This window comes from Lactuca saligna, chromosome 8, assembly GCF_052625555.1.
Source record: "Lactuca saligna cultivar CGN05327 chromosome 8, ASM5262555v1, whole genome shotgun sequence".
NCBI lineage: Eukaryota > Viridiplantae > Streptophyta > Magnoliopsida > Asterales > Asteraceae > Lactuca > Lactuca saligna.
In genome coordinates this window covers 223,447,248-223,473,606 of record NC_136424.1, presented here as the reverse complement: position 1 = coordinate 223,473,606, position 26,359 = coordinate 223,447,248, and positions in this window count along the sequence as shown.

The window sequence follows — 26,359 nt, the reverse complement described above, 5'->3', positions numbered from 1 at the left end:
ACCTTGGATCGAAAAAGTACGACTGGTGGATGTCAACTATTGGATGGAAAGTTGGTGAGCTAGCAATCAAAGAAACAGACTTGTGTGGCTATATCAACCGCAGAGGCAGAATACATATATGCGGCTGCTTGCACTTCACAAATTATTTGGATTCAGAGTCAACTTCGTGATTATGCAATAAACATGAAAAAGATTCCTTTGTATTGTGATTCACAAAGTGCGATTCGCATTTGTCACAATCCAGTGCAACATTCAAAGACAAAACACATTGCTCTTCGATATCATTTTATCAAAGATCATGTGGAAGATGGGAATATTGAAATTCATTTTGTCAAAACAACTGAACAACTTGCTGATATTTTTACAAAACCTCTTGATGAAAAATCATTTGTTAGAATTTTAGCAGGTTTGGGGATGATTAATGTGAATTCAATTTCATCAACACAAGACTAAACGTTTTGTTCAGCAGATATGAGTCAATATTATTCAGAGGTTACTGTTCATTCAGAGGCTTCGCATGGCTTCGCATCCACATCTTTTCGCATCTGAGTTCATAACAACTAAGGTAAGTTTTACGAATATTTTTTTTCTTTTCTTTTGAAAAATCAAAAATCCAAAAAGATTTTATTTTTTTTGTATTTTCTTTTGAAAAAGCAAAAATCCAAAAAGATTTTATTTTTTTTGTATTTACTTTTGAAAAATCAAAAATACAAAAAGATTTTATTTTTTCTTTTCTTTAATTTTGAAAAATTCAAAAATCACAAAAATATTTTTGTTTTCTTTGTTCTTTCAATTGTGTGCTGAGAATTTAATGCAGGGCTAAAATGCGAAGAAGTCATACATTTTTGTTTCTATGGGAAGGTATTAAATTTTTTTTAAACTAGTTAGGATGTCCCTAGAAGCATGCTGTTGTATGTAGACCAAAAGCCTCAACACGACTCTATGTGTGAAAAGAAAGCCTTAATGAAATTATCACATGAAAATTTCTTCCCAAAAAGGCTTATATTCGCATAAGTCAACATGAGCTACCTTACTCTTCTCAAATGAGTTAAGAGTTTTCTGTTTTGTCCATTATAACAGAGGTACACTTCGATTCTTATCCAATCTTTTTAAACCAAATATTCTTACACTCCAAATTTTTTTTGAAGAGATTTGTCCTTGAGGTCTTTGATCAAATCAATCAAAACCTAGACAAATCACAACTCTGTGTTTATGATCTAACATCATGAGTCCGTGATGAAAGTGAAACCCAAAAATCATAAACCTTAAGGAATTGACGGGGAACTTTGTTCCAGATTTTTACGAAACCTTTGTTTCAGTATCAAAAATTTCGAAACTTCAAATCATATTCAATTCGCATGTGTGGTCTTGATCAAATATTTACAACCAGGAATGTTTGTTACCCAACAAGATCCATAACAAATTTTGTTTTGAATATGATTTCAGTGTAAGTTTTATTAGCAAATCCTTGTCATGATAAATATTTTCACAAGCCAACTTGTCACTAACTACACTGGTCAAACAAGTAATTTCATTTACAATTTCTCACCTTATGTTAAGGCTGATATGTAATGAAATTTCAAACCAATCCAAAATGACTTTTAAAAGAAGCCCTTTGATACTTCTCTACAAGTATTCGATTGTAATTCATGGGAAACTACACAAGCAGTTGCTTATCTCTCTTGATGATTAACGAAGCAACCTTTGCCTGGGGTTTTACTGCATTCATGTCAAATTGAATTTTTGATGTCACAACATTACAAATATTTTTGTTTCTTATCTTATTTTGTTGGCACAATGCACACACTAAATCCTTGAGGTTCTGAGTAAAACCAACTCAGACTGGTGATTTCGCAAGTCTGGCATATGACTTCACTTTAAATCCCAAAAGTGAATGAGCCTTGCTTCCATGCGAAGGGTTTTACCGGTTCGAATTCTATAACGGATACTTGACAGGCTGTATACTCAAAATCGTTGGTATTCTATCTGGTTTTCGAGGAGATGTGACAGTTACTTTTTGGAATGTTGTTACCTTTTGCAGTCATGATCCAAGTTTCAAGGTGCCACGTCGGATAACATTAAATGTATCCCGCTTTAATTTCAAATCAATTTTGAGCAACCTATAAAAGGGGGTTCAAGAACACTATGTACGGTTACGCAAACAAGAACTCTCACAAAACTTCAAAGATTAAACCTTGATCCAAAATTCAACTTTCTTTCTCAAAACCCTAACAATGGCAGCCACTACTTCCAACACTGATGAAGTTCTTTCTCAATCACTGATGAAGATTCAAAGCACCTATTACCAAGTTGATCCAAAAGTTTCCGCTTATCCAGAAGAATTGAAGATGCTTATTGTTGCTCTTAAACGATCACCTTTATCAACTGCCATGTTCAGTTCATTCTCGGTTCCAATGGTGTGGCTATCTCGTGCAGCTTCAACGGCATCATACAATCACACGGCGGATGTGATTACTTTCAATTTAACAAACAACAAACGGGTTAAACTGTCTAAGAACTTGTTTGTGGAAATCTTGCAGATTCCAAACAACCCTCCATTTGTCAAACCTGTCAACTCGCAGATCATTCATATGTTCAATGAGATGGGGCATCAACCGGAGTTGACGAAAATAAGTGACTTCCGAAAGTCTGGGTTGCCATGTATCTGGAATTTCCTATTTGGTATTTTTCTAAGATGTCTTACAGGAAGATCAGTCAGACTGGATAGAGGAAGAGTGGAAGTATATGCTATGGTAATGGGCATATACTATGATATTAATGTTGATTATGCAACTTAATTGTGGAAGGAATTTGTTAAAAGCCTGGAAAATACAAATTCGGAGAAGGGGATTTCCTGTGCAAGATACTGGAGTTTAATCCTGTAAAAAGTTTATGAGAAAGAAGAAATTCCAGTGATGACAAATGTTGAAGTTGCTGAATTTTCCTTCTATCAATTTCCCAAAACTGTAGAAGATGATGAAGCAATTTTTTCTCGTGTGGCTCGTATTCGAGATGCGATGCTTCGCAAAGTTTCTCCAACTCATTAAGTTTTGGTGAGATATTTGCGAACTATTAATACAGCTGATCAGATGGGAGTCTTACCAGATGTTGCTACTCCATCAAAGACAAAGAAGGTTAGCAAGAAAAATGCGAAGGGTTCATCCTCACCAACAGTACCAGATGAAGCTATTCCAACCGAAGAAACTTCATCAAAATCAAAGAAGGAACTCTTACCTTCTAAGTCTGGGGTACTGAAGCAAATTCGCAAAGCTGAGGTGAGTAGTAAAGGTGTTAGTATTCGCAATATTCCTGCGCCAGTATCTCCAGGCAAGAAAAGACAGCGAGCTGAAGATGTTGCGAAAAATATGCAACGTACGATGGTGAAAAGAAGGAAGATGGTGATTCGTAATGAATCATCTGATGAAGAAATAGTTCCGGAAACTCCACCTATCACATCTATGGTAACTGTTTCTTTACCCATAATTCACACTTCTCAAATTTCTACCACTATTCCACAAACCAAACCACTCGAAATAGTTCGCACCAAATCAGTTTCTGAGGAGGTACCTATTTCCGATACGGTTGTCAACATATCTGATACGGGGGCACCTATCTTGAGTGTTGCACCATCGATCCAAACTTCTTTACCCATTTCATTACCAGTTACAACTTTATCCACCACTTCATCCATATTTAATCATGCCCTTGAAAACCCATTCACAACACTTTTTCCATCTCAGTCACCCGCAAATCCTCAACCTTCGCAACAATTTTCTGATAATGAAGTCAAAGGAGGTGCTTTTGGTGGGATACTTGATGATATTCCTTTTGATTCAGATGAAGAAGATATGCCTGATCATATGCTGATGACAGGAAAACAGTTTAAAATTCTGAATCAGAAATTAAAGACCATTATTCAAACACAAGCTGATTCTGGTAGAATGTCTTCAATATCTGCCATGGAGGTTGATATTATGATAAAAGGAGCTGAGAAAAGGATCATGGAAAAGATTGCTCAATCAGATAAAAATAATGAGCTTAGAATTACATCACAAGGGAGTAATTTTACTTCTGTTGTTCAAGATCTTAAAGCTGCTACAAAAGAACGTCATATTCTTTTTGTACAAGATGTTAAGAAAGTTCGTGAGGATGTCAACTTCAAAATTCAGGAATTGAAGTCTGACCTTGCGAAGGATCTTCAGGATGTTCATACGAAACAAGCAGATGTTCAAAAGCAAATTGTGGACATTTCTTCTCAACTTCAAAAGCTTAATGATATTCCTGTTCTTGAAGCTCATAAATCCGCAACAACGGAGAAGTTTGATCAGCTAATACAGTTAGTCACTGAGCTTAAAACAGTAGTTTTGCATTCTTCGTCAACTCTAATCCTTACTCCTAAATTCTTGTCTCTAAAGATTAATACTTTAGAACAAGCTATTCAAAAAGCTCTTGCTCTACTTACAAATTTCACTTCTTTACTACCGAAGAGTGCTCCGCCTGTTTCCACAGGGGTGCAAGGGGGAGAGGAAAGTCGAAGTAAAGAAGAGGATGCGAAAACAGTTGGAAAAGTGATATCAACTCAACTTGTAGCTACTCTTCCAATTCCTATGAAACCGATTTCTTCAACTACAATTACCACAAAAACAATTTCCAAAGGTGTTGTTATTGGAGGAAACGAAGGAGGTTCAAGCTCAAAACCTCAAAACGATGTTATAGGAAGAGGAAAAGGAATATTATATGAAAAATCAAAGGAGGAGTTGAAAGCTGATGCAGAGGCTAAAATGGAGAGGATGAGACAAGTTCAAAGTATAATGAGACAAAGGGCAAGTGATCCTCCCTCCATGAACAAAGGAGATCCTGCAAAACTTTACTCTTATGAAACAATAGAGTCAAAAGTTGTGTATAGGGAGATGTATGAGTTCGAGAAGAAGCCAAAAAGAAGTTATGATATTGCGAACTCATATCATTGTCAATTGGATTTCCCGATAAATAAAATGTTGTTCATCAATGCTCAATACAAGATCAGTGATGAATTTGATAATCCTAATGATTATACTCAAATGAAAATCAGATTTCATGCAGTCTTGGGGAAGAATCCAAATGAAGTTTGGTCTTTGATGAAAATTAAAAAGGTGGTGACAATAAAGAAGGATGTTTTGTTTGAAGAGATGCTTCAAAATTTTCGATATTTTGTTATCAGAGCAGACAACAAACAATATGACTTCACAGTAGCTGATTTTCCATTGATGAACCGCAATGATTTAATTCGAGTAGCTCTGATCCTGAAGCATACGGAAGAAAACAGTCTTAAAGGCTCTGATACAGATGTATTCAAGGTTGGCTTTGCACATGTGAAGACATTCATCGATAACTATTTCGATTGTTTGGCTCTTACAGATGAAGAATTAGCAAATGTGTTGGGAAGAGAAGTAAAAGTTCCATGGGATGAGACTTTGACTCAATCAGCTTTATCGAAGTATCTTGTTGGTGAAATATGCCTAAAACCATTTGGCATGGTGTTTTCTGGAAGGGATATAAAAGGAAATCCGAAGAAGTTTTTGTTCAAAGTCTCAGAGATTGAAAGATATAATTCTTCTCAATATACACACTTCATAGTACGAATGAATAATTGCAAGAAGAATAACGAAGGAGACAAGAAAGATCTGAAGAAGGTGATCTCCTGGTATGGAGAAGTGCGAAGGATAATTCACTCTGCAATTCAAAAGCTTTTGAGTTGAATTGCATCGACTGTTTACAAAGGGGGAGAATGTTGATGTAAATTGTAAAAAGTCGAATATAGTGTATTGTGTTGTTTTGCATTTTATGTTATTTTACTAAGTCATTTTGTATGCGAAGTGAAAATGTATAGACTTAGTATATTTTTTGTATGTTCCCTATAAATAGGGACTTAGGCTAGAAGTAGAAGAACGAATGCAAAAACTCTTTTCTGCTTATTCTGTAATCAGTCTTAATCAATATGAGATCTGATTAATATTTACTTTTTGTGTTCTTCATCTTTAATCGTTCAAATCTATCTTTTCTTTTCTAAATTCTCGATAATAATTCTCATCAATGATGTTGAAAGGTGATACAGGGATTAATTGCCATTATTGCTATGGTGCAAATCACTTGGCAGTAGATTGCTTGTTGAGAAAGAAGGAGGAAAAGAAAAATAAAACAAAGGATGAAGCATATTACACTGAGAAACTGGAGGAAGTAAATTCGAAGACAAAGAATTTGTCATTGGTGGCTCATGGAGAAACTGAATCGGATGGCACATATCAAATATGGTCCTCAGGTTCAGACGATGAAGAAATGAAGAATCCAACACACGGGGCCATGTATGCAAAAGTTGAAAAAGATTCTGATGAAGAAGAGACTTACGAAGTACGTGGGCAGTGCTTCGTATCGAAGTCTACCAATAGGTCACCCATGACTACCAAGGTACGTAATCTTCTTGAATCCTTTAATATTCCAGTTTCTGCATATGATTCTGAGTTAGTATCTTTTGATGAAACTGTTACTTACTTTGATTCGATTGTCATGTCTGCCAGCAATGAAGCTAAAAAGTTAAATGATCAATTACTAGAGACAAGAAAGAAGTTAGAATCAAAAGTCACTAGGGTTGATTATTTAGAATTGCAAGTGTCGAATATTATGGAGGATAGGGAGAATTAAGCAAAGGAAATAAAGTTGTTGTTAGCACAGAGAAATATTTTCTGTAATTCTGCAAAAAGATTGTATGGAAAATTAACTGAATTACATCATTCGAGTGAGATAAGTAAGGAACAACACAGAAAATTGCTACCATTTTTAGCATATGATAGAACTAAGGTAGATAGTGTTTCATATGATTGTGAAAAAGAAATTTATGATTTTAACAAAGTTCCAGATGATAGGTATAGATATGGAATTGCTAAAGTCGAAGATTATCTTGATGCTAATGATTTAGTAAAAATTGTAAATGAGACCTTAACTAAATCAGAACAACTTCGAATTTTGAAAAAGACTGAGAATTCTACATCTAATTGTCAAACTAATTTTGCTGATATTGAAGATAATTCTGATAATAATAGTGAAATTAGTGATTTAGAAGATGTAGATTGTTCTCAATTGTTTGTCATAAATGTAGCAAATTCTTTTAAAGGGAAAGAAAAATGTGAAGATTTATTCATAAAAATTGACACTGATGAACCCTCAACTTCGAAAGTTTGTGATATGGAGTTTGTGGAAATACATGATAGTCAAACCGATGATAGTGATAATGAGGAAGAAAACACAAATTTGAAGCCAATTCAAAGTTCGAAAGAAATTGAAATTCCTTGAGTGGTTGTTGATCAAGTTTATTTGGATACACATAAATTTGAGAAAATTCTTAGTGAAAAAGGTGCTCATTATCTTGAATCGAATATTGTTGTTTATCCAATCTTCAAATGCACTGATGATATTGTGTTTCCAAACCAAGTCTTCGTAACAACAGGCAATGTTGAAAATATAAAGCCTGAATTCAAAAAGTTGGTTGAGGAAGACAATAAGCAAACTTCAAATGAAGGTTTCTTTTCGAATCAAAATATAGTTGAAAACAATCTCACAAAGAATTCATATATATTTCAACGTCAAAAACCAAAAAGAATATGGGTTGAAAAGTCGAAAGTTGAAAAGAAGATAGTTAACACAACTGCAAATGTGTTCACGAAGTAAGATGGTGTTAAAACAGAGATTAAAGCAGTCAACAAAGCAATAAAATTGAATTCAAAAGAGTTTAAAGCTAAAGTTGAAAAATTTTCAAAGGAAAATAATATTTCAAAACGTCAAACAACAAAAACAATTTTTTGGTAAACTATTGAATCATTAAATATGACATTAATAAATTTTTCAAAAGAAGGAAAAGTTTTTAGAGGAAGATTCAAGACTCAAATTTTTGAAGAGAAAAATGCTTCATTTTCAAATATTAAAACAAACATTTTAAATGGAACAAATACAACACTTCCAAGAAAAAGTTTTCAGAAAAAAGTTGAAAAACATATTTCAAAATCACAAATGAATACTTCTTATCATGAGTCTTATCTATCGAAACCAAAAGTGGATTATGTTCCAAGTTCAGCAAAATGTTATAATCTTCCGAAGAAGCAAGCTGACAAAATCTCAAATGCGAAAGGTATTACTACTAAAATAAATATTGATCATTGGGTGGAAGGAAAGGGAAAAATATATCAATCAGTTAAAGTTTGGCAGCTGGTCAAGAAAGTGAAAAGTGAAACATCACAAACTCAAAATGGGAAGGGTATAATCAGTGAAAATTTGAAAACAATAAAAACTCATATATCTGACCCTTCGAATGAAAATGTTAAATTTATTGACAGTTTCAAAACAAAAGTTTGTGATTGGGTTAATGGTTGTAATTTGCAATTGAAAAACAAACCTAATATGAATGGACCCAACAAGTCTTGGGTACCTAAATTTTTTCAATAATTGCAGGTACTTTTTGACGAGCAATATGATAACAAGTGGTATATCGATAGTGGTTGCTCAGGTCACATGACTAGGAAGAAGGAAAACTTGCATGACTTTCGAAGCTTAGAAAATGGAGGAGTGGTTAAGTTTGGCAATAATCACAAATGCAAAGTTAAGGGTTATGGAAAGATAACGAATGGCACTTTCACTATCAATCGAGTTGCATTTGTTGAAGGTTTACAACACAATTTGATAAGTGTTTCACAACTTGTTGTGGGCACTGGCAATCAAGTTCTTTTTAATGAAGAAGGAAGGGTCATTTTGAATGTTGAGACAAAAGAAGTTTTACTCAAGTCGAAACGAAAAGGTGATATGTTTACATTGGATATAGTTCCAATTGTTGGCAAACCTGCTGTGTGTTTACTTTCGAAGGCTGCTGCCAATATAAGCTGGTTATGGCATAGGAGGTTATCACATCTCAATTTTCGAAACATCAACAAACTTGTTGTACAAGATCTGGTAAGAGGTTTACCCATTCTTAAATATGATAATGACAGTTTGTGTGCAGCATGCGAAGTAGGAAAACAACACAAACAAGGTCATTCAATCACAATAGATTCGAAGATTGTTGTACCCCTCGAACTCTTGCATATTGATTTATGTGGTCCTTCGACAGTTGCTACTCTTAACAAGAAAAGGTACATTCTAGTTATTGTGGATGATTTTTCAAGATTTATGTGGGTTTATTTTCTAAGGTTAAAATCCAAAGTTCCACAAATGATGATTGATTTTATCAAGAAAATGGAAATTTCGTTGAAGAAGTCAGTTCGAAAAATTAAAAGTGATCATGGAACTGAATTCAAAAATCATGTTCTTGATTCATTTCTGGTGGAGAAAGGCATTTCGCATAATTTTTCATCTCCATATACACCAAAACAAAATGGTGTAGTTGAGAGAAGAAATCGATCATTATGCGAGGCTGCAAGAACAATGTTGGCATATTCGAATTTACTTCAATACCTTTGGGCCGAAGCCGTTTCGACTGCTTGCTTTACTCAGAATCGATCATTCATTCATAGACGGTTTAATGTTACTCCTTATGAAATCATCAATAATCGAAAACCTAATGTTCAATTTTTCCATGTTTTTGGATGCAGGTGTTTCATAATGAATCTTAAGGATAATCTTTCGAAGTTTCAAACAAAAGATGATGAAAGAATTTTCTTGGGATATTCACACAATTTTGTTGCTTATAAAGTGTTAAATAAGCGAACTCGCAAAGTGGAAGAAACTTTTAATTTGACATTTGATGATCATTACATTAAAAAATCTAATCATCAATTTGCAAATCATCCTATTTTGCAAAATTCTTCGAATGATAATGATTCAATTACAATGGATGATGATAACTATGCATCGATTTTTGGTATTTCAGATCAAGCAATTGAAGTAGAGAATAATGCACCAGATAATCAACAATCAGAAAATTCGAAGCATGACAATGATTCAATTTCGGTTTCGAATCTAAACACAAATGAACTAACTAGTGGTCCAGTGGAGGGGGAGCATTTAGATTCGAACAATTTTGTTGAGGGGGAGCATTCTTGCGAAAGTGATAGAATGTCAACCAATGTTAATGATGAGAGGGAGCCAATTATCGGAGAAAAGCCACTTATCGAAGCAGAGCCAATACACGAAGAGGAGCCAATACTTGAGAAGGATCCCATTCTTGAAGAAGAAGATTTCGATGATGCGGAGGATGCATGTTCCACAAATGGATCAGAAACAGATGCTATGTTCGAAGATGCACATTTGGATTTTGATCCTAATTATCCTTCATTGGATAAATGGACAAGAAATCATCCAAAAGAACAAATTCTTGGTGATCCACAAGCAGGAGTAATGACAAGGGCTCAACTTCATGCACGAAATGAGGTATTGAATACTCATCAAGAGTTATGCATGTTTAATGTTTTTATTTCCAAAATCGAACCAAAGACAGTTAAGGTTGCAATGGAACACTCTAAATGGGTTGTTGCTATGCAAGCTAAATTGTCTGAATTCGAAAGAAACAAGGTTTGGAAATTAATTCCAAAACCTATTGATGTGTCAATTGTTGGACTCAAATGGATTTATAAAAAGAAAACTGACAAAGATGGAAACATTATTCGAAATAAGGCTAGACTTGTTGTTAAAGGATATTCTCAACAAGAAGGAATTGATTACGAAGAAAAATTTTCCCCTGTCGCAAGACTCGAGGCTGTTCGTATTTTTCTAGCTTATGCAGCTCATAAAGATTTCGACGTTTATCAAATGGATGTAAAATGTGCATTCCTAAACGACGAACTCGAAAAAACGGTATATGTTGAACAACCACCAGCTTTTATAAATACCGAACATCCTGATCATGTTTATATTTTAGATAAAGCTGTGTATGGGTTAAAACAAGCACCAAGAGCATGCTATGCAACTTTAACATCATTTTTGAAACAGTCTAAATTTAAACAAGGATCAGTTGATCCCACTTTATTTCGAAAGAAAATTGGGAATCACCTGATGCTTGTTCAAATTTATGTTGATGATATAATTTTTGGCTCTACTGACCCTGCTTTATCCAAAGAATTCGAACACCTGATGAAAAGCAAATTCGAAATGAGTATGATGGGCAAAATTAATAACTTTTTGGGTTTGAATATTCGTCAAAACAGGGAAGGCATCTTCATTAATCAAGAGAAATGTACAAAGAATTTGTTGGAGAAGTTTTGCATGACGATTAGCACAAAGTTACGAGTACCATTGGCAACGGGCATAAAGCTAACTCCTTTGTTAGATAAATCTGCTGTTGATCTCACTCTGTATCGAAGCATGATTGGGTCTTTATTGTATTTAACTGCAAGTCAACCTGATATTATGTTTTCTGTTTGTAATTGTGCAAGGTATCAATCCAATCCACGTGAACCACATTTAACAGCGGTGAAGAATATTTTTCGATATTTGAAAGGCACTACTTCATTAGGTTTGTGGTATCCTTCGAAAACAGGATTCTTTGTACAACCTTATTCAAATGCGGATCTTGGAGGATGCAGTCTTGATCGCAAAAGCACAACTAGTGGGTGTCAATTACTAGATGGAAAATTGGTCAGTTGGCAATCGAAGAAGCAAACATGTGTTTCGATATCTACAGCTGAAGCTGAATATGTTGCTGCAGCTGCGTGTACATCACAAATAATTTGGATTCAAAGTCAATTATGTGATTATGCTATTAATATGAAAAATATTTCTTTATATTGTGATTCACAAAGTGCAATAAGAATTTGTCATAATCCTGTGCAGCATTCGAAGACTAAGCACATTGATCTTAGATATCATTTCATCAAAGATCATGTCGAAGAAGGAAATATTGAAGTTCATTTTGTGAAAACAATGGAACAGTTAGCAGATATTTACACAAAGGCATTGGATGAAAAATCTTTTCTTTCTATATTGGAAGGATTGGGTATGGTTGATGGAAATTCACTTACATGTGATAAAAGTGAAGGTTGATGGATTCAAATGTTTTGGTGAACTGAAGGACAAATTGCTTACAATGAGTTAAGTGTTCAACGGTTACTGTTCATGGTCAACGCTTCGAATGCTTCGCATTCGAAAGATTTATTCCTTGTTGAAGTACATAATCAGAGATTATTGTTCAAGTCAACAGTTCGAATGCTTCGTGTTCGTATGATTTGAAGATCCTTCTGATTCACTTCTTCGCATTCGTACACATTTCAACTAAGGTTAGAATGTTAATTTGTTTATTTTTTTTCTTTCGAAAAACCTGAATAATCAAAAATATTTTCTTTTGTTGAAAAATTAAAAATCCAAAAAGATTTTATTTTGGTTTGTTATTTTTTTGAAAAAATTCAAAAATACCAAAAATATTTTTTTTTGGTTCTCTTCGGTTTTAACATGTGTATTGTGAGTTTTGTCAAGCTTTAAATGCGAAGGATTCATGTGTGTGTCTTCTATGGGAAGGTATGATTTTGATACCCTTTGGATTAGTTAGGATGTCCCTAGAAGCATGTTGTTGCATGTTGCCTCAAGCCTCGTATGACTCTATGTGTGAGAAATGAAAGCTTTGATGAAATTATCTCATGAAAATTTCTTCCCAACAAGGCTTGTATTCGCATAAGTCAATAGAGCTACCTTACTCTTTTCAAATGAGTTAAGAGTTGTCTGTTTGGTCCATCTATAACAGAGGTACATACGATTCGAAAACCAATCTTTTTCATCCTAAACATCTTTACACCATTCACACACAATGACGTATGTCCAGGAGATTGTTGATCAAACCAATTGCAATCTAGATATACAAATACTCTGTGTTTATGATCTAACATCATGAGTCCGTGATGGGAGTGAAACCCTAAAAACCAACAAATCAAGGAATTGACGAGGAACTATGTTCCAGAACTTACGAAACACTTGTTTCAGTACCTTTTATACTCAGAATCGTATTCAATCTTTTTGAGTGATCTTCATCAAGCATTCAAAACCTACGATGTTTGTTCCCAATAAGATCCAGCATACTATTTTTTTCTTGAATATGATTTCTGTATGAGTATATTTTCAAAAGCCTTGTTACTTTACATATCATTTGCAACCAAGTTGTCACTGACTACACTGGTCATACAACTAATTTTGCTTACAATTTATCACCTTATGTTAAGGTTGAAATGTAACGAAATTTTCGAAGCCACCCATTTGCCTTATAAAAGAAACCCTTCGAAACTTCTCTAGAAGTTATCGATTGTAATTCACGGGAAACCAAGCAAGTTGTTAATTATCTCTCTTGATGATTAACGAAGCAACCTTTGTTTGGGGTTTAACTGCATTTATGTCAAATTTAATTTTTAACATCACAGAATTCCAAAAAAAAAAAAATTACTTTCTCATCTTATTCTTTTGACACAATGCACACACGAAATCCTTGAGGTTCTGAGTAAAACCAACTCAGACTTATGATTTCGCAAATCTGGCAAATGACTTCACTTTATATCCCAAAAGTGAAAGAGCCCTGCTTCCATGCGAAGGATTTTTAACGGTTCGAAATCTATAACGGGAAACTTGACAGGCTGTGTCCTCAAGATGGTTGGTATTCTATCCGGTTTTCAAGGAGATGGGACAGTTACTTTTTGAAGCGTGGTTATCTTTTACCGTCATGATCCGATTTTCAAGGTGCCACGTCGGATAACATTAAATGCATCCCGCTTTAATTTCAAATTAATTTGGGTAACCTATAAAAGGGGAACTCAGAAGTCCATAATACTTTATGCGATCAAACATTCTCTGTCATACAAAATTCTCTCTGCAACTCATCTGTTCAAACAGTCATCTTCTTCAAACATTTTATGTTCTTATCTTCAACAATGGCGACTACATCATCACCAACCACAGACGAAGTTGTTTGCGTTCCGATTCTAAAAATCCAGGGTTCAAACTACCAAGTGGAATCTAATTTGTCAAAATATCTGGAGGAACTCCAAATGCTGGTGGATGCTTTACAGAATTCAGTTCTATCTAAAGCAATGTTCGATTCTTTTGTTGTTCCAATGTCTTGGTTATCAAAGGTAGGTTCCACTGCATCATACAACAAGGAGACAGGTTGTGTCGAATTCACTATGGTGAATGATACGCGTATTAGGGTGTCCAAGCGGTTGTTTTGCAAAATTTTGGGGATTCCAAATTCTGGTCCTTATGATGAAGTTTCTTCTTCTCAAGTGGTATTCATGTTCAACGAGATGGGCCATCAACCTCCTTTGACGCGTATCAGTGACTTCAAGAAGTCTGGATTACCTACGGTACAGAATTTTTTATTTGGCATTTTCCTTCGATGTCTTACTGGAAGAACCGTGGGTCTTGATAAAGGAAGGATAGAGGTATAAGCAATGGTTGTTGGATTGTATTATGATCTGCAAGTGGATTACTCTAAACAATTGTGGACAGAGTTCTTAACTAGCATTTCAAAGACGAGTGCCAATCAGGGGATTTCTTGTGCTCGTTATTGGAGTCTGATAATACAGTATGTTTATCGCAAGGAGAAAATCGAAGTTCCGGAGTTCGAATAAAAGGCGTTGTTTCATATGTATGGTAGTCCGAAGGAGGTAAATGATGATCCGGCTATCTTTACATCAATAGCTCTCATTCCGGATGCGATGCTCAAGAAGGTGGATCCGACGAATGATGTTTTGGTGTTATATTTGCAATCCATTGACACAACGATTGTTACAGGGGTGTTACATGAAGAAGAAGAGAGGAAAAAGTCTAAGAAATCGAAGAAGACAACTGGTGGGTCTTCAGAAAAAGTGGTGAAGGCAGAAAAGAAGAAGAAATTTCTGGTGGTTACAGCTGATACTGTCGAAGAGGTATCTCAAATTTTAACCTCAATGGTTGATACACCAAGAATCGAAGCGTCTCCATCGACAGAAATGATTCCTTCAAAGACAGGTGTTTTTCGATGTATAAAAATAAAGCGAAAGTCTCAGATGGTGAAGAAAACACAAGTTTCACATCAAGGGGTCACAGTTAGGGAAATTCCAGCTCCGGTGTCTCCATTATCTAAGAAACGAAGGGCTGAAGATCTTGCAAAATTTTTGAAGAAGAATCAAAGACTTGAAGAGTCGAGCAAGTTCCTGAGACACCAGAGATTACACTTCAAGAAGAACCGAAGACCAGTCCGCCTGTTGGTCTATCGAAGGCTGTTGTTTCGAAGCCTCTTGATATAAGTTCACTACCCTAGGTTACCTAAATAACTGATTCTCCTACATTTCAACTTATTATGGATCAACCATTCACCACCATATTCTCAACTCAATCAACTGATCCACCCCATCCATCATCACCTACTGATGAAACCATGGCTGCTGATGCTGAAACCGATAACGAAGGCTTTGGAGGAACATTCAAAGCTCTTCATTTTGATCAAGCCGAAGAAGATTTCCCTGACCACATGCTGATGACCATGAAGCAGTTCAAGATTTTGAATTCGAAATTGAATTCTATCTTGCAATCCCAAGCAGATGTGGGCAGTTGTGGACTTACAAGCATGGAAATTGATTCCTTAATGAAGGTGATGGAAGGAAGGGTGATTTCAAAGGCATCCGGGTTGATTAGGGATTCAGAGAGTCGAGTTCTTGACAAGGTTGCTCAGAATTATATTTCTACAGAGAATCGAATCAATTCTCTGAGATCTAATTTTGTGACGGAATTAAAGGATCTAAAGATTGTTACGAAGGAGCGTCATGTGCTCTTCGTATAAGAAGTCAAGGAGGTACGCGAAGATGTTAACTTGCAGATCCGAGAACTTCGTGAAGATATGATGAAGGAGGTTTAGTCTGTTCAACAAGATTATGCGTCAGCAAATCATAAGATTGACATTATTTGTGACGCTGTTGCTAAATGTGTAAAATTGTTTGAACAGATGAATCCTCAACTGACCACTCTTTCTGCCAAAGAAGAACAAAATTTTGGAGAGTTGGTCAGGTTGTTGAAAGAACTCCAAGACTTGTCTTCGAAGTCTGTCTCTCCAATCATTTCTCAAGAATTTCTTTCTCAAAAAGTTTCCCACTTCGAAGCCATCCTACACAAAAACTTAGCTCCACTTCTTCGCATTTCCAGCCTTCTGCCAAATGTTACAGATGCCCCACCTGCTTTCACAGGGGTGCAAGGGGGAGAAAAGATTGATAAATCGAAGGCTGGGGAACAAATGAAGACAACTGAAGATGCGAAGGTAGTTGGAAAAGTTTATCCTTCGAAGGTGGTGACAAAACCAAGTGTTATTTCAGCAGGTCCAGTCACTTCGACTGTGATCACAACAATTCCACTTCCAAAACCAAGTTTGAAAGGTGTTGTGATTGGGAAGCAAGCTGATGTTTCTTCATCGAAAAAAATGGTTTTTTCAAGTGTCGAAGACAAGGGAAAAGGATTTTTGATTGAGAAGACAAAAGAAGAGAAGAAAGCTGAGGTGGCAGCTGAGGTGGAAAGAATGAGGCAGGTACAGAGCATAATGAGACAAAGGGCTCTGGATGGTTCGAATGTTGATAAGGGTGATCCAGCAAAAGTTTATAACTAGGAAACCATCGAGTCCAGAGTGATGTTTGATTATATGTACTCATTCGAAAAGGTTCCGAAAAAGAGCTATGTGGTGACGAACACAGACTTTGGTCAACTTGACTTTCTAGTCAATGAAATGATGTTTGTTATGACACAGTTCAAGGCTAAAGCAAAATTATTGGAAACCGAAGAGGGGAAGAAGATGAAGATAAGGTTTCATGCAGTATTGGCGAAGGCTCAAGAGGAAGTGTGGTTTTCGGAGAAAATTAAGAAGGTGATATCTATAAAAAGGGATGTCATATTCGAAGGGAAGTTTGAAAATTTGAAGTACACTGTAGCAAGAGCAAGTGGGAAGTTACAAGAATTCACAGTGGCAGACTTTCCTTTGATGAACACATATGATCTAATCAACATTGCCTTGATGCTCAAAGACAAATCATTTTCTTTTCTCCAAGACACAGAACTAGATGTTTTTAGCCTTGGGTGCAAGCACATTAAGATATTTTTGGAGAATTATTTTGAGTGCTTGGCTCAGACTGATGTCGAACTTCTAGTTGTCAAAGGCATCGACATTACTGCACCGATGGCACCATCGAAGAAGCAGAATGAGTTGAAAAATCACGAAGATGGAGAAATTTGTTTAAAGCCATTGGGGATCGTTTTTGCAGGAAAAGACAAAGCTGGAAGAGCTAAGTGGTTCTTATTTCAAACTTGCGAAGTGGAGAGATACACCAACTCACAATATATGAATTTAATTGTTCGTATGAACCACTGCAAGAAGAACTCAAAAGGAGATAAGAAAGAGATAAAGAAAGTTATCTCTTGGTACATGGAGATCCGAAGAGTGCTGATGTATGCCATTCAATCACTGACGAATTGAAGACTTCGACCTTGATTCCAAAGGGGGAGATTGTTAGGGCTTAAATGTTGTAATAGTCGAAGAGTCAGTTAGATTGTTATGAAGTATATTTTGTCTTCGTAAGAAGGAGTCTTCGGATGTAATGTTATTTGTACTAAGGCATTATAAAGAGTAGTCTTAATGTATAGTCCTTAGTATTGTTATGCTTTTGTTCTCCTATAAATAGGGGTCTGTACTAAGTGATTCGATAATATTTTTCACTCAGTCTTCACAATTTATTCATTGTAATCTGTAAACTCAAAAGCATAATATGAGTTGAACAAATATTCTATTTACTCTCGTATTCATTGTTATTACTCTTCCTGAATTCATACTTGATTCGATTCAAACTCGATTACAAATCTCATCAGTTTTCATATTGTATAATCCGGTTTTGGGTATTTATGTGTATTTAAGTGTATTTAACTTTAGAAATTAAGAGAAAAATAGTTTACAGTGGAGAAAAATCCTCAAAATTTTTATGTAACCTCCTACTGTATAACATGATGTTCTGGTAAATTTTCATGAGTTTTGGATAATCAGAACTAGTTTTCCTATTTTTAGACCATTATAATTACCAAAAATTGGGAAAAATAGTAAGACATGATGAAAAATGTTGAAATTATTTTTCTGAGTCACCCATCACAGGTAAGGTATGCAAAAATTGTTAGATACAATTTTCACACTCTCTAAAGTGGTTTTGTGATTTATTATACCCAAACAAAAAGAAAATCGGAAATCATATCAAACAGAAACAAAAAATGATGAAATTTAGTGGAGGTCATTATTCACCATAAGGGTCATCCATGAATTTATTCCGGATTTATTGACCTCTGGAAGTATTTTATGTGATTTATGCCCTTGATTTCTAGCAATAATTTTAATAAATCAAAGAAATAATAAAAGCTTTTGGTATTTTACATATTATCACATGCATGTGAGGGATTTCAAAAGGAAAAATGTTCAAAATTTATTCAGAAGGGAAATAGGGGTATTGAACCCAAACAAGTTAAGAAATGTTGCATGTAATGGTGCATGAGATGTAAATGTGGCTGAAGTTCATGAATTTGTGTAGCCCATTCAGTGGGGTTTTAAGCCACGCAATTTCATCCATCATTCACTGGATATGTTAATTTTCTAAAGTATTTTTCCCCATATTTATGGTTGGGTTTAAGGCCATTGATCATGCAAGGCAAAAATGATGATCACAGAAAAAGAGCTGTTTGCGCAACCATTTAGTAAACATTGCCAAAAATCGGATATTTAATATTTTACAGTGAGACCAGTTGGGTTTGAAAGTTAACTCGTGGAAATATCCAATACAAATAGAATATCAGGATTTGGTTAAGTAATGACCGAGTTATGTCCGTTCAAAGTTGAACAAAGTAATCTGGCAGATTGCATGTTTACTTTGAGTGCATTTTTAGGGTATTTTGACAAGAACATCATGCATGCCTTTGTTAAGGTCCGATTTCTAGCACATGCATGGAGTGAATGAGCATCCAAGATGTACTAGAAATGGTTTAAATGCTTTTGATCATGCAAGAACACAAAAGAAATGGAGAAGAAGATGTAATACTCGGTTTTGAAGTCACATGGACATATGTGTATCTTTTTCACTCCTTGCATGGGTTTGATCCCGGATTTTCACCATCTCAAACACATGCATTGTGTTATGGTGAGAATCTACAAACCACAAGGGAAAAATAAGGATTTCTAGCCATGGAAAGGCATAGAATCTGAAAAGAAGAGAAAACTATGAAGAAGAGGAAGTAAAATCATGAAACTATGATAGAGGATTGTGTTGTTTACCTTGGTTTTGATCTTGAGAGAAGCAAGAACACTTCAAGATCTCCTAAATCTCAAAATTATGGCAGAGAAAGGGAGGATTTTCGTGGGTTAGAGAGAGAGGAAGAGAGTTTGTGTGTTAGGAGGGTGGAGTGTGAGAGAGAGTGAAGAGAGAAGTGGAAGAGTGTATGAAATGAGTTGAATGATTGAAGTTTTAGGAAGAGGGAGAGCATGGAGAGATGGTGGCCGGTTTTTGAGTGGATTAAGGGCCCTCTCTCTCCAAAAATTCAAATTAATAAATTCCCTCTTCATTTTTATAAAACCCAAGAATTTTTATAAAAATTCTTCTTTATGTAGTTCTTGATTTATTTAAAAATCTTTGTTTTTCACTTATAAATTATGATTAATGTATAATAATTTCAAATTCTATTTCATTGATTATAATCCATAATTTGATTAATAAAAATTTTATATTAGAAAGTTTATAGCCAAATTTTATAAAGTTTTTAAGCTTTATGATTTATAAATTTGGATTTTTGGCTCTTTAGTGTTTTTGGAATATTGCGAAATATTTATCATCATAATGAAGTATAATTGTAACGTCATAAAATTTCCAACCAAAAATTTTCATTTTTACAACCATCAAAACATGAGTAATAAGTTTAGATTCCAAAGTAACAATGTAGTCACAACCGATTACATAACAAAAGATAAAATAGTTTTTCCCGAGTCTGTGTACGGTCACGCTGGCGCCTTCCCACGGTCCTCACTCGTACCTGAAACACATAATGCAACAACTGTAAGCATAAAGCTTAGTGAGTTCCCAAAAGACAACATACGCACTTACGCCTTTCCAGGCCTTGACCTTCCGGTCCATGTGTCTCAGGGGACTTCCGTCCCAACTGGGTAAACCTTGCGGTCCTACCCACGTCAACCCTTATAGTCCATATGACCACGCCTTCCGGCCCATATCAAACATATCATACATGACACATATAGCAAATAACTTAACACACATAAGGCATATATTTCATATCATATTCGACCTTCCGGTCACACAGTCAAAACCCTTCCGGGTACAGTATAGTGAGAAGACTCACCTCGTATGCCTCGCTAAGTCGCTAATCGTGAATCCTGGAATCACTCGGGCTCGAACCCTCGAGCTGCAATCCTCCTATGATAATTATAAATCTATAATTATTACTTGTACCACTAAGGTGGACCATCCATATCAAGTCAACACAGGTTGACTTGGTCAGCAGTCTTTAGACAATTTGGACCAGACTCGGCGAGTGCACAATAGCGACTCGGCGAGTCTACGCATTTTTACCAACTCTCAAGAATTTTCCCTTTGACTCGTCGAGTACTCCCCCGACTCGACGAGTTCCACCTGGGCCTGAATCATAGGGCTACCGCGACTCAACTCGCCGAGTTGAAGGTCAACTCGGCGAGTCCCAACCTGACTCGATCCACCTGTCAAAACCTTTCCAACTCTCTGCGACTCACTGAGTCGCCCACAACTCGGTCCGGACTACACACAGGATGGTCTCAAGGACAATCTTTAAGCGACTCGTCGAGTCTGTTCCTCAGACTCGGCGAGTCCATGCCATGCACCAGCTAAAACTGGCTTTTGCGGTCAGATCCGTTCCATACATACATAGATCTGGCCTTCCCAAGCTTATTTGTCACGTAAAGTCTTAGTCTTGGTTGCCATGCAATGCATACAAGGCTTTCTTTGAAGATACAACCACTTATTTGGCAAGTTTAGCTTCTAACTCAAAAGAATGGACATAAAGCTTGTCATGAGGGGTCTCCTGGACCTGCTTAAGTCCAGATCTAGGTTCCATGTCTCCATGGGACCTCTCAAACTTCTTATTCAAGCCAAGAAATGCAAGACGAAACCCTAGATTTGGCCCATCAACACAAAACACGAAGTTGGCTCAGAAAATTACCTCAAGAAGACCCCCTTGATGAAATAGCAACAGATCTAAGCTCCCCAACACTTCAAGCTTGCTCCTCTCCCTCCTTTCCTTGCAATATCACACAAAATGATGAACAAAAGGCCTTCAAACACACTCACAAGGGCTTACAGACGTATGGAGGCTCTTAGGGTTCAAGGTGGCCGCATATGAGGGCCATAAGGTCCTTTAAATAGGGCTTAGGACCGGGAAATTAGGGTTTCATCAAACAGCGCGGACTCGCCGAGTCCATCCCTTGGACTCGCCGAGTCCGGATGCGAACCCCCGCTCAAAATGCGACCCGACTCGGCGAGTCGACTACCAACTCGCCGAGTCCCCTCACAGAAAGACAAAAATATATGAAATGAAGATACATGGGGATTCGGGCTATTACAAATCTCCCCCACTAGAATAAGACTTCACCCTCGAAGTCCCGCTTAGGCAAAAAGCTCCGGATGCTGCTCCCGCATCTCATGTTCCGGCTCCCAGGTCATCTCTGATCCCTTCCGATGCTGCCACTGAACCAATACCATGGGTACCTCCTTGTTTCTCAAAACCTTGATCTTCCGATCTTTGATGGCCACAGGTCTTTCAGCATAATTCAGACTTGCATCCACCTGAATATCCCCTAACGGAACCACCGCTGATTCGTCGGCTATACATTTCCGCAGTTGCGACACATGGAAAGTATTGTGAATCTGTCCCAACTCTGCTGGCAAGTCTAAACGGTAGGCTACCCGACCCACCCTTGCGATCACACGGAAAGGACCAATATACTGGGGCCCCAACTTGCCCCTCTTCCTGAACCGAATCACTCCTTTCCAAGGAGAGACCTTCAGGAGCACGAGATCACCAACTTGGAACTCAAGCTCGGACCGTCGCCTGTCTACATAACTCTTCTGCCGGCTCTGAGCGGTCAACAACCTTTGCCTGACCATCTGAATTCGCTCGGTCGTCTGAAGCACGATCTCCGTGCTACCCATAACCTGTTGTCCCACCTCACCCCAACAGATGGGGGTGCGACACCTCCGCCCATACAACAGCTCACAGGGCGGCATACCAATGCTCGAATGATGGCTGTTGTTATACGAGAACTCTGCTAAAGGTAGATAGGTGTCCCAGCTCCCTCCGAAGTCCAACACACATGCCCGAAGCATGTCCTCGAGTGTCTGAATTGTCCGTTCACTCTGGCCGTCTGTCTGAGGATGATATGTCGTACTGAAATGTAACCTAGTACCCAACTCTTCATGGAATTTCTTCCAGAACCTGGAAGTGAAATGCACATCGCGGTCCGAAATAATCGAGATCGGCACCCCGTGCCGAGATACTACTTCCCTCACATATAACTCAGCCAACTTCTCCGCAGAAGAGCTCTCACTAATAGCTAGAAAATGAGCGCTCTTTGTCAGCCGATCCACAATTACCCAAATCGCATCGACTCCTCTCGCCGTTCGCGGTAACTTGGTGATGAAGTCCATAGAGATTTGTTCCCACTTCCATTCGGGAATCTCTAGCGGTTGTAGCTTACCGTGCGGTCGCTGGTGTTCGGCCTTGACCTGCCGACAAGTCAAGCACCTCTCAACGAACCAAGCGACATCCCTTTTCATACATGGCCACCAGTACTCCTTCTTGAGATCCAAATACATTTTCGTAGCACCAGGATGAATCGAGAATTTTGATCGATGTGCTTCCTCCATCAAAATAGTGCGGGCACCGCCCACAAACGGCACCCAAATCCGTCCCTGACAAGTCATAAGCCCTCGACCATCCGTAAAAAATCCTGATACCTGACCTACCACCTATTCCTTCTTCTGGTGTTCCGGCTTTGCAGCCTCCATCTGAACCCCTCGAATAATGTCCAGAATCGGGGTCAAAACCGTCAACCTCATACAAATATCTCGGATAGGGGCGCTATCCGCCCTACGGCTCAACGCGTCGGCTACCACATTAGCCTTTCCCGGGTGGTACAGGATCTCACAATCGTAATCCTTCACCACATCCAACCACCTCCTCTGCCGCATATTCAGATTTGGCTGATCCATCAAGTATTTCAAGCTCTTATGGTCCGTGTAAATCGTACACCGAACCCCGTACAAATAGTGTCGCCAGATCTTGAGGGCAAACACCACCGCCCCCAATTCCAGGTCGTGCGTGGGATATCTCGACTCATGAGGCTTCAACTGCCTCGAAGCGTACGCTATCACATGACCCCTCTGCATAAGTACCGCCCCCAAACCCGATATAGAGGCATCACAGTATACAACAAAATCCTCCATCCCTTCCGGGAGTGCAAGCACTGGAGCCTCGCACAATTTCTGACGAAGCGTCTCAAATGAGGACTACTGCTCCGGTCCCCATGAAAACACAACACCCTTCCGGGTCATCCTAGTAAGTGGCACAGCGATCTTGGAGAAATCCTTGATAAATCTGCGATAATATCCAGCCAAACCCAGAAAACTCCTGATCTCGGTGGGCGATCTCGGCACCTCCCACCTCAACACCGCCTCAATTTTGGCCGGGTCGACCAATATCCCCTTCTGGTTCACAAGATGCCCGAGGAATTGGACCTCTCGTAACCAGAAATCACACTTGGAGAACTTAGCATACAGTCTCTCCGATCTCAAAACCCGAAGAATCTCCCGCAAATGTTCCTCATGCTGGTCCCTAGTCCTCGAATACACCAAAATATCATCGATGAATACGATCAGCGACCGATCGAGCATCGGTCGGCACACCCTATCATGAGATCCATGAATGTGGCCGGGGCATTGGTGAGCCCAAAAGGCATCACCACAAACTCATAATGTCCATAACGAGTCCTGAAGGCAGTCTTTTGGATATCCTCCTCGCGAACCCTCATTCGATGATATTCTGGACCTCAAGTCAATCTTGGAAAACCAAGATGCCCCCTGCAACTGATCGAACAGATCGTCGATCCTAGGTAACGGGTATCGGTTCTTAATCGTCAGCTTGTTTAACTCCCGATAATCGATACACATCCGATGTGAACCATCCTTCTTCTTGACGAACAAAATCGGCGCTCCCCAAGGCGAACTACTCGGTTGAATGAATCCCTTCCCCAACAGCTCCTGAAGCTGCGAGGATAATTCCTGCATTTCCGGTGGAGCGAGACGGTAAGGTGCCTTGGCGATGGGCGCCGCTCCCGGAACCAAATCGATACGAAACTCCACTTGCCTCTCCGGAGGCACACCTGCTAACTCCTCGGGAACACATCCGCAAACTCGCATACAACCAGAACGTCATCAATCGAATTGGTCCTCTCCGCGGTCACACGAGTATCCATTACATAGGCTATGAATCCATCACAGCCCTACTACATACTCTGCCTTGCCCTGGCCGCTGAACAAAACGCCGACCCACACCGGGTCCCTTCGCCATAAACCGTGAGCACTCCCCCACTAGGGTCTCGAATCATCACCAGCTGTCTCTGGCAGTCAATGACTGCTCCAAACTTACTCAACCAATCCATGCCCACGATAATGCAGACATCCCATAGGGACCAAGTCTATAGGAAACTCGACCCCAAAAATCTCGAGCACGCATCCTCGGATCACCTCGGTGGCATGTACCGCTCTCTCGTTTGCTATAGCAACTCGCAGGGGATGACTCATCGTCTCCCGATCGATATCGATGTGCTGGCTAAAAGCCAACGAAACAAAGGACCGACTCGCACCTGAGTCGAATAATACCAAAGCAGGCACATGATTCACAAGAAAAGTACCTACGCAGATAGTAATATAAGCATAATATCTCAGCATAAATGTAATTACACGAAAGAATACATACCGGCCACTACATCAGGCGCCGCGCGGACCTCCTCTGCAGTCAACTGGAAAGCTCTCCCACGAGCCTTCGGGGCCTCGGTCTTCACTGGCCGAACCTCAGGAACCCTGGCAGCAGGCAAAGATCCCTGGCGAAGCGGGGGGCACTCGGCCTTCCGATGGCCAGTCTGGTTGCAATGGAAGCAAACCATAAATCCCTTGGGGCAATCCCTCGCAATGTGCCCCTCCTTGCCACACTTGTAGCATGCACCCGATCGACATGCCCCCTCGTGACCCTTGTCGCACTTCCCACAAGTGCGGCTCTTCTGTCCTCCGGATCTCAAATCAGCGGACTTGGTCCGCTTGGCCGCCGGCTGCGACTGAGCCGGCCGCCGATCCACCCGTTGAGACTCGACCTCCTCCCTGGCCTGGGTCTCCAACTCGATCTCCCGCTTCCTGGCATTCGCCTGAAGCTCAGCAAAAGTATGATATGACGAGTTCGATACGAACTCCCGGATGTCTCTCCTCAGCATTCCCAAATACCGGCTCATCCAAGCCTGCTCCGTGGACACCTGCTCGGGGCAGAACATCGCCCTCTCGTGAAACTTCCGCGTGATCACTGTAACCGAATCGTTACCCTGCTTGAGGGTCAAGAACTCCTGAACCAATCGTTCCCTCTCTACCGGGGGAACATACTCGTCTCTTAACATAGCAGTAAATCTCTCCCAAGTCATGGCTGAAACCTCCGCAAGGGTGAAGTTCGCCGTCACGAACTTCCACCAATCCTTTGCTCCCAGGCGGAGCTGGTTCAAGGCGAACCGCACCCTCAGATGCTCCGGACATGAACAAGTATAGAAGCATCCCTCAATATCAGCAATCCACCTCATCGCAGCAATCGGATCCTGCGTCCCGTCAAACTCAGGTGGTTTCGTGTTGCTGAACTCCCAGAACAGCAACGAGTCCCCCCCCCCCCCATGTGGTCTAGTAGCAGCCACAGCTACGGTAGCTGCAGCGGCGGCAGCCTCAGACAACGCGGCGTACCGCTCATCAAATGTCTCCATCAGCGTGGTCTTAATAGACCCAAACATCTCCGGAATCTCGGCCCGGATCGCTGCAGCTACCTCCTCATGAATCATCTGACGAAGCTCCTCGTCAGTCACTCTACTCGTGCCAGGTCTGTGTCATGGTCCAACCATGATGTCTCTGAAATACAACATAAAAATATCAGAGACTCTATCGGGCAAAATCGCACTCGATAACGCAGTCCTACTCAGTCTCCGATACTCAGGGGTTCTTACTTGGGCTGCCTACTGACCCGGTGTCCTTGGTAGTACGGGCCCAATACTACCAATTACACCGCGTCGGTATTCACCCCAAGTCCTCCTCCC